This window comes from Pinus tabuliformis, chromosome X, assembly GCF_031772625.1.
Source record: "Pinus tabuliformis cultivar Carrire ecotype Pingquan chromosome X, CPIR1, whole genome shotgun sequence".
Classification (NCBI taxonomy): Eukaryota; Viridiplantae; Streptophyta; class Pinopsida; order Pinales; family Pinaceae; genus Pinus; species Pinus tabuliformis.
The window spans coordinates 463,025,357-463,035,152 of record NC_142308.1 but is presented as its reverse complement, the minus strand read 5'-3'; positions in this window follow the sequence as shown (position 1 = coordinate 463,035,152).

Below are 9,796 nucleotides of genomic sequence, written 5' to 3'. Positions count from 1 at the left end.
ATTGATTGGTAATGGATTCATGATATAAAATCCCTAGATTTGTATATATTTTCCATGTGGTTACTTCTCATTGGTAGCAAATTCCTCTTGTAAGAGAAATTGAAGCACTTTTTATTTCATCCATTTTGTGAAATAAAACCAATTAATATCAGAAAAGGAATAGAATAAAAAGGTATTTAAGAACATGAAATTACATTGGAAGTATGTTTTTTAGACACCGGAAAAACCCCTTTATAGTGAGCATCCAAAGGTGAAGCTTCCATTAGATTTGAATATGATAATCTAAATAATGATGATGGCCATGCAATATTTAAACAATAATTATGATGATGCAGATAAGACTTCAAACCTTGACTAAGTATTATGTTGTATTTTCATTTATGCTAGATAGATTTATTGATAATTAGCTGCTACTAAGTTGGGAAATCTCATTGGGAAATTTTTTAATATACTTTAAAGTTTTGACCATTAAATATTTTGAAATTTGAAACTTTGATAAAATCATATATGATTTTCAATTTCAAACTTCATTATGATTTTATGTTTATGTCAAATGATAAATGATCAAATATGAGATTGAGTTTGATTCATGATTTCGATTAAATCTTCATTGTTGATTTACATAAATTTTATCTTGTAATGTTTCATATACTTATAAGTTTATGTATATCCTAACATCGTTCATCCTTTTTCTTATAAATATATCATCCAAATCCTTTTCCCTATAACCACATATCCTAACACCACTAGAATAAGTTAAAAGAGATACCATTTCCCCTATGCTCTACCCATTCTTAAAATAAAGACAATGGGAAATTTGAAAGGGAAAGTTATTACATATCAACTTTATTTAATTTAAACTTCAAAATATTTATTGTATGTTATTCATTTTCATTCATTCGAGATTATTTTTATCATAGTATTGAATTTTAATATTTTTATGTTTTGAATTCATAGATGCTAAATTTAAAAAAAAAATAGCAAACTACAAAGGGGAATGTGTAAAGTAAAAAATTAAACCAAGTTTCCCACATTTATAGAACTCACATCTTTGTCATTCACCCAACAAATTGGCATGAAAATTGATTAATTCTAACCATTTTCTTATATTTTTAAGTGCTAAAAAAATACAAATGCCCATGCAAAATTCTTATATTTTCCATGAACTTGTGATCCTACTATGCTTACCTATAGAAATAACTAATTTGAAAATAATGTGCGAAAAAAAAGTTATAGTTCTATAAATTTTTAGTGATCTAGATATGTTTCATTAGATGAAGGAAATAAAAATATGTCCAAAGAACTTCTATGGATTAAGAAAACAAAAAAAGAAAAAAAAATGGCAAAATAACTTAGGCTCTTCTACCATTGAGAGAGATCTTAATATCACTTGATTAAGAAAATACATTTCCAAATCATGAACATGATGTATAACATATCATTAACTAATGACAAGTACAACTCAAAAGTTGTACCTCAAATTTATATAAAAAAATTTCCCTCACCACAAGGGAACATGTTTTTTGCTATATTCATCAATACTACTATTGTCATGTAGACATTATTTTTGGAGATGAGAAAAATTTTCAAGCCAGTTCCTTGTAATGTCTGCAGATCTTCAAATATGCATCTGGTTGGTATAGTTAGAATAAGGAATTACTGGGGGGGTGTGAATCAGTAATATTGAAGTTACTTCAATTTCAAGTATGAGTCTTTAACTATTTTCACTATGGTTAGTTACTTGTGAGAGCAATATAGATAATAAAAAAGATAAGGAATTCACATGTACATGCAATCTATCACATGAGAAACATACACATATTGACACAAGTATTTTTACGTGGAAACCCAAAGGGAAAAACCCACCAATCTATTTGTTATTATGGTGTAAATTAACCGCCTACTTAATTACATCAATTTTTTTGTGAGCAACCACTCACAGGAGGCACCAACCCCCTTAAGATAGCAAGCACCTACTTTCCAAGAGGCACCAACCTCATATGAATGCAATTCAACACCTACTCTAGCCACTTTTCTATCCATCATACAATTTTCAAATAGAAAATAAAGGCAATTACATATACAAATAAATACCAATCTGGTTCAGTGCACTATCATACTTTTGCGCTCAATCCTCTGTTGTTCGACAGGCTCGCTCGGCCTGACACAACAACATCATAAATTCTTCTCACAAGTGGATATACTCTTCCATTAACGTTCTATTACACAGGCTCTCTTCAACAATCTTCTTCATTTCAACACTTGGGTTAATTGATCAACTTTGACACACTCTACTCCAACCTCTTCATCACATACACAACAACAAAGTATCCCTGAGTTGCTCAATGACAATCCTTATTTCTTTTCTTGTGCTGCACTGAGCTCAATGTTGTCCCTATTGCCATTCACATTGCCTGAGAGTGTACTTCTGGAATGGCACTCCATGCTTCTGTTACATCACTTTTTACAAATTATGTTGTTGTATTAAAACATAAGATTGGGATTTGTTCACTTCACCATCTCATTGAGTGATTCTCCCTGCTGAGAAGTTAATCTAAGTCCACCTGCACACTCCTCTAAGACTCACCAAGCTTATTCATGGCTCACATAGCTTGAGTGTACTTTAACATGACTTCTCTTTTCTTCATTTTTTCTATAATATGTTCACAGAATATTAGAGATGACTTTCTTTCAACATTTAGACAAGCCCAAAAATTCTTCTCTTAGAATCATGGTCCTAGCCGCCTTGACCCAATGAAATCTACAGTCGCCATTAACTTCATCAACCAACTCCTCTGCATGCATTTACTCTCAATTTGTCGGATCATTCATCCTCTTACACTCTACGTTGTAATATCAGAGCCCATGCATATCATAACTTTTATTGAAAAGACCTTAAAAAATCACAAAATAATAATTGTATTTTAACTCCTTCTACTTAGCCCTTTATCGCATTTCCTACATAGGATAGCTACCTGTGACCTGCAACTTCATACTCCTTTTTATTAAAATATCAGTGCTCTCATATTTCATAACTTTTATTTAAAATGATGTTACGAAATCATAAATTGCCGATATGCTGTTGTCCTCTTTTGCTTAGCTCCTTCTTGTTTTTCCTCCATGGGACATGGTGTCATGACTGACAACATAGGATTCAGGCTTCAAAGCCTTTAAGCTCTTGTCAGGGGCCTATCTCCCTATCTTATCAATATCGCCCTTGTTTATTTTGGGCTTCTGCAACCCAACCCAACTAATTATCGAAGCCCCTTTATCGAACCAAAACTTTTCATAATGCAATTTTAGAAGAGTTTGAAAATATTTGACCTTCGATATATCTCCATAGCACTTAGGTGCTTAACCTTATCTATTCCCTTGGTACTTCAGGTCTCCTTCGAACATCTACCAACCAATATCAAAAGCTCCCTCCATCATAACTTTTTGGAAATACAATTTTGGAGGAGTTCCCAAATTCTGACCTCTAAAATTTCAACCTCTGAGAAGATGTCATGCTAATTTCATCATCTCCACGTGGCTTCTCCTTAGTGGTGACATGATACGAATTTTCCCTATTAGGCCACCCAAAATGTTGGATTTGACTACCACATGTGTTTCGTACTTCAACATCATGCGGATTTCATATACCTTGTCATCTTCTGAGGACCAATCACTTGATACCATGTGTCCTATTGGAGGAGAGAGAAAGAGTCCCTTGGTATTTTGGTTTTTAATTGAAATTCTTTGTAAATATAATTTCTCACAACCTTGACACTTTCAAAGAATTGTAGTTATAAGGGCTTACAAAAATTCAATGCTTTGAAATATCTAGGCTCTGATATCCACCTACTCTAAGGTCTAACCTTTGACATTTTGGCCTTCTGAAACTTCATCCAGTGCCCTCGTCTACTCTCTTGATATTGAGTCCCCAATTTCAGCCTTACTCCTTTTGGGTCTCTGTTAAATAAACTGCCAAGGAAATAAACCGTCGAGGTCCAATGTTTTGACTTCCGATATGTTGGCTACTCCGATATTTTGACCTGCTTAGGACTAACTTCAGCAATCAATAAATTTTGACCCCGATTGCCATTCATGGACATCCACATACCGTTGGAAAGCTATTTCATAACGCATTTCAGAGGAGAAGTTACGATGTAGGATTTGAGCCCATTTTCTACATGAGAAATGGCTACAAATGTTTTGTTGTTCTTTGCACCTTGGCCTTTCTATTGTTATTGGAAACTTCGACTCCTAACCACCACAGTCATCATTTTATGGCTTCTCTAATAAGCTTGCTACTATAGTGATTCTCTACTAGAGATTACAATAACCATAAGAATCCCCCGAAGCATCTACTACCACAAACCTCCATGTTGATTTGGTTACATCAATGCCAACACACATGCAACCACTAATCATCCAGACAATGCCAACTCTACAACAATCTCCCCCTTTGGAATTAATGGCAACAACATAAGATCCCCATGAACTAGGCATGTTCTTCTTCATTGTTGTTCTTCTCTGATGCATCAATAATATTCTCCCCCTTTGGCATCAATAACAAAGGATTCCATTGAATACTCCCCCTAAACAACTACAACCTACTCTTCAATTGATCCTGCATGGTGAGTAACTTCCAATACACATTATAGTTGAGTCATTTGGGAGGAGGAGTCACAACTCATATCTTCTCCCTGAGATATTCAAAGGGTTCTCTTCCTAGAGGCTTAGTAAATATATATGCAATTTTGTCTTTATTGGCCACATATTCAAGTCAAACGAAATTGGCTACAACCTACTCTCTTAAAAGATGAAACCTGATAGGGATATGCTTGGTCTTTGAGTGCACAACAAGATTCTTAGAGATATTGATGGAACTAGTATTATCACACAAGATTGGAATATGATCAGTCAATTCTACCTTAATATCCTTCAAGTTTTCCTTCATCCATAAAATTCTTGAGCAAGAAGTGGTAGTTGCAATAGACTCTGATTCAACAATTGATAAAGAAATGGAGGCATATTTCATGCTGACCCAAGACACTAAGAAACATCAAAAAAAGATTGTTGCACCTGAGGTGCTCTTCGTCTCATCAATATTTCCTACCCAATGAACATTACTATAGACCTTCAACTTAAACTCTCTTCTTTTAGCATACCAAAATCCATAATCAGTTGTTCCTTGAAGATATTTGAAAATCCTTTTTACAACAATGACCTAACTTTCATGAGGAAAACCTTGAAATCTGGACACAAGTCCCACTGCTTGCATGATGTCTAGTCTCAAAGTTGTGAGATACAACAAGCTTCCTATATGTACTCAGTATGATTAACCAGTGGTGTTTCATATTCATTGTACAATTTGTAGCCTATAACCATAAGAATGTTAACTGGCTTGCAATCTTCGAGCCGAAACTTCTTCAAAGTTTCTCGTAGGTACTAGGATTGGGAGATAAATACGCCATTCTTTTACTGAGAAATTTGCAGTCCTAAGAAAAAGGACAATTCTCCAATCATGGATATTTTAAACTCTTTCTACATATAGTTTGCAAATTGTTGTCCCAATTGTTCCAAATCACTGCGAAAGTTTATGTCATCCACATACAAAACTAAAATTAGTAGAATATCATCTTCAGACTTTATGTATAGGCTGTTGTCTAAAGTACATTTCTTAAAGCCTTGTTTTTGAAGGTATCAATCCATTCTTGCATCCCAAGCTCTCAAAGCCTGTTTGAGTCCATATAAGGCCCTTTTTAGTTTCCACACAAACTCTTTATCATTGGTGAGCGTGAATCCTTCTGGTTGCTCAATATAAACCTATTCTTCCAGATATCCATTGAGAAATGTGGACTTGACATCCATTTGATATACCTTGATACTTTTATGACTAGCAAAGGTAAGAAACATTCTGATAGCTTCTAGCCTTGCTACTGGTGCAAAGGGTTCCTCAAAATTTATTCCTTCTATCTGGGCATACCCTTTTCAAACTAATCGAACCTTGTTCCTAATTACTCGACCCTGCTCATTTTACTTATTATTGAAGACCCATCTTCTACCTATGTCATTTTTCTCTTTGGGTCTTGGAATAAGCTCCCAACTACTATTTTTATCAATTCGGTCAAGTTCTTTATTGATGGCTCTCATCCAGAACTTGTCCTCACTTTCTTGGCTGAAATTTTTAAGCTCAATCTGAGATAGTAGAGTAAGATTTGCATAAAATAAACTTCAACAATTTTCCTCCTTGTATGAAGACCAGGTCTTTGGTATCCAATAATTTGACTATTAACGTGTTCTTTCTGTACATATCTAGAAGGTGTTTTCGGCCTTGAAGTTGTGCTCATTTCCACATATTTGTTATATGAATCTGTTTCACCTTGATATGATCAGGGTGTGATGTCTGAACTATATTCTCCATCTAAGCTCATGTTTCCTTTAGAGGAATTAGGTTGTGAAGCTACTTCATCTACTAATACATCAATGTAATCCTCAACCCTCATTGTTCATTTATTGTAGCACTTGTATCCTTTGCTTTGAGCAGAGTACCTGAGTGATATAACCTCATCAATGTGTGAATCAAAATTTTCGGTATTTTAATCATTCCTTTTGATAAAACATTTCATAACAAATACTTTCTATTTTTTAACTAATGCAGGTATCCCCTTCCACAACTCATAGCATGCTTTATCACTATTAGGCCCGAGTTATCTTTTTTTTGACAGGTACATTGTTGCTTGTGCTAGTTCGCCTGAGAAGATGTGAGGTACATCTGTTTCATCCATCATAGTTGTGTCTATTTCCTCGATTGTTCTATTCTTTCTCTTAGCTACTCCATTTTGTTGTGGAGCTATACCCACATAATACTGCCTCCTTATTCCATGCTCTTCACATAGTTCTTCAAATTATATTGAAATGTATTCTCCTTCTTTGTTTGATCTTAAGCATTTGATCTTGAGATATTTCTTATTTTCTACTTGAGCTTTAAATTTTTTAATTTGTTTAAACTCTTCTAATTTTTCCATGATTTTTCATTTAAGATCATGATCCAAGTGGCCTTGGTAAAATCATCAATAAGCAACATAAAATATATCTCTCCTCTTGGGATATTTTTCTATATTTTGGTCACATATGTCTGTGTGAATTAGCTCCACTTGTCTAGATGAAGAGAATTTTTTTGTATTGAAACGAGTCCAAGTATGTTTACCAAATTGACATGACTTGCAAATTAAATTATTAGGCCTTGAAAACCTTGGAAAACCTCTTACAACTTCCAACTTACTGACTCTTATCATATTGTCAAAATTCATATGAACAAGTCTCTTGTGCCATAATTGGGCTTGATTCAACTTGCTCAAATAGCTCCTTACTCTTGACACATCAAATATATATACATTATTGTGAGTTCTGACTGCTTTTCCCACCATCTTTCCATTTTATTCATTTCACATCTCATATTCGTTAGATCAAAAGGTCACAATAGATCCATTATATCAGATTTGACTTACACTAAGTAGATTATGCTTCAAACCTTCTACATATAACAGATTTTGGGAATTGTTGGCAAAAGTGATATTGTTCCCTCTGTCCTTTTATTTTAGCAACCCAAATTTTCTCTTATCCCAAATCATATGCTTGGAGAAACCACTATCCACATACCATTTGTTTTCTTGATTATGTGCTGATAGAGCAAGTCCACATTCCATTCTCTTTCCTTATTTTCATTTCCAATTTTCCTTATCTTTTCGAGAAGCTCGTTTCCAAGTCTCCTGAGACTTAGATGGATGCTCAATATTTCTTATGAACTCACTTTCCTTGTGCCAAAAATTATTACATTTGAAACATTCAACATCATTCATTAAGGGAGAGAAGGCATTTCAATTTCGAAGAGTAGAGTTTTGAGATCTATGACTCTGATACTTACTGTATCTGAATTTTTCATCTCCTTCAACTTTGATTTTTCTACAATCAACAACTTTATGTCGAAAGATGTCACATTTATAATAACGACCATAAAATAAATGAGAGTACCTGATGTTGGAGGGTTGATGATTTTGTACATAAAGGTACCTCTGTTGTCTGGATGATTGATTCATTTTCCACTAATGTGGTTCCTTGGTCTATATGGAGTTATTATTCTAGTGATGGGATCCTCTATGGATTGATCCCTTTTTGTCTTCATTGAATATTTCTTGATACAACTTTTCATATCTCTAAGGTTCCTCAAATCCTACGGACCTGAAGTTCATCTTTCCCATAGAAGATTCTTGTGATCTAGAGTATCTTATGCCTATTTTGTTTCCTGAAGACCTCTGACTACTGAGAATCTGATCTAGATTTCTTATTCCTTCTACAAATTTTTCATTTATGTGTTTTTCGATCCTCATTTTCTTAAGATCTGTTCTCAAAGAGATGACCTCTGCCTCGAACTCTAACAATTCTCTTCTCATTCACGGATCAAATCTTGAAGAAATTATTCCTTTCGTTTAGCTTCTTCTAATTTGAATTTCAAGGAAAGAATTTCATATTTGCATGCTTTTGAGATCGTTTCCTTATTTTCCTTGAACAACTCCTATTTTAATTGCTTTTTCTCTTCTTCTAGTTTCTTGCATGTCCCTTGTTTCTCTTTTAGTATAATCGATAAAATATATTTTATTTTAATGGATTATTCAAGTTTTTATTTTTGATAAACAAAGTACTAATTGTTGAATTTGTACATATCTTCTTCAACATGCTATAGTTTTTCTTTTACCAGCTTTTTATTTCTCCTTGCCTTCTTTCACTCATCAAAAACACTGATGAGTTCCCCTTCAAGGTCCACTACTCCTTCTTCTTCTCTCTCTTCAAAGTCAGTAATATTTTTCTTCTTCGATTTTGCTCCAAATTCCATAAGTAAATACTTATACGAATCATTTCCTGAAGATTTTTTGTTCTCTCTCTCTAGTGCTGAACTATCCTCTTTCGAGTAGAGCCCCTTCCTCTTATAGAAAATCTTCTTCAGATGTTTCTAAGATTTGTTTCTAAATTTATGATCATCTTCCTTTTTACACCTATCTTTGTAAGGGCACTTGGACGAAAAATGTCCAAATCTCCCACAGTCAAATAATTTGAAGGGAAACTTCCCTTTATATTTTCCTAAGCCACGATTCAGTTTCCTAGAAAATTGAGCTAGCTCTTGATCAGATTCACAGTTGTAGCAATCTTAATGATACTTTTTCTCCTTGGTCATCTTGGACACTCTAATAATTTCCCCTTTGGGTTCAAAATTCTCTCTTCCTACTCTCATCTCATAGGGTGTGAGAGTACCAACCAACTAGTCCATCTTGAGATCCTTTAGATTAGTCATTTCTTCAATAGCAGAGACATTTCCATCAAATATCATGGGTAGTGATCTTAAGACCTTTTGAACAATCATATCTTCCTTGAATTCTTTACCAAGTCCTCTAATCATATTGGTTACTTCATCAACTCTGAGGAAATATTCTACTATGATTTCTTCTTTACTCATTTTTAAACTTTCAATCCTCATTCTAAAGGTTTGGAGTTTGGCCTTCTCAACTTTGTCATCTCCATTATTACTCTGATTGAGCTTCACCCACACTTCCTTGGCATATCTATAGTACATAACCTTTATGAGTTCAGATTGACTTGAGCCAAAATGAATGACATTCTTGGATTTAGCATTATTTCCATACAAATTTTTACCATCTACATCAGTGGGAGGGACATCAAGGGCATCATAATGTACCAGTACAAAGCTCCAAACATCTTCTCCTAGGGACATAAGATAATATTCCATCCTAACCTT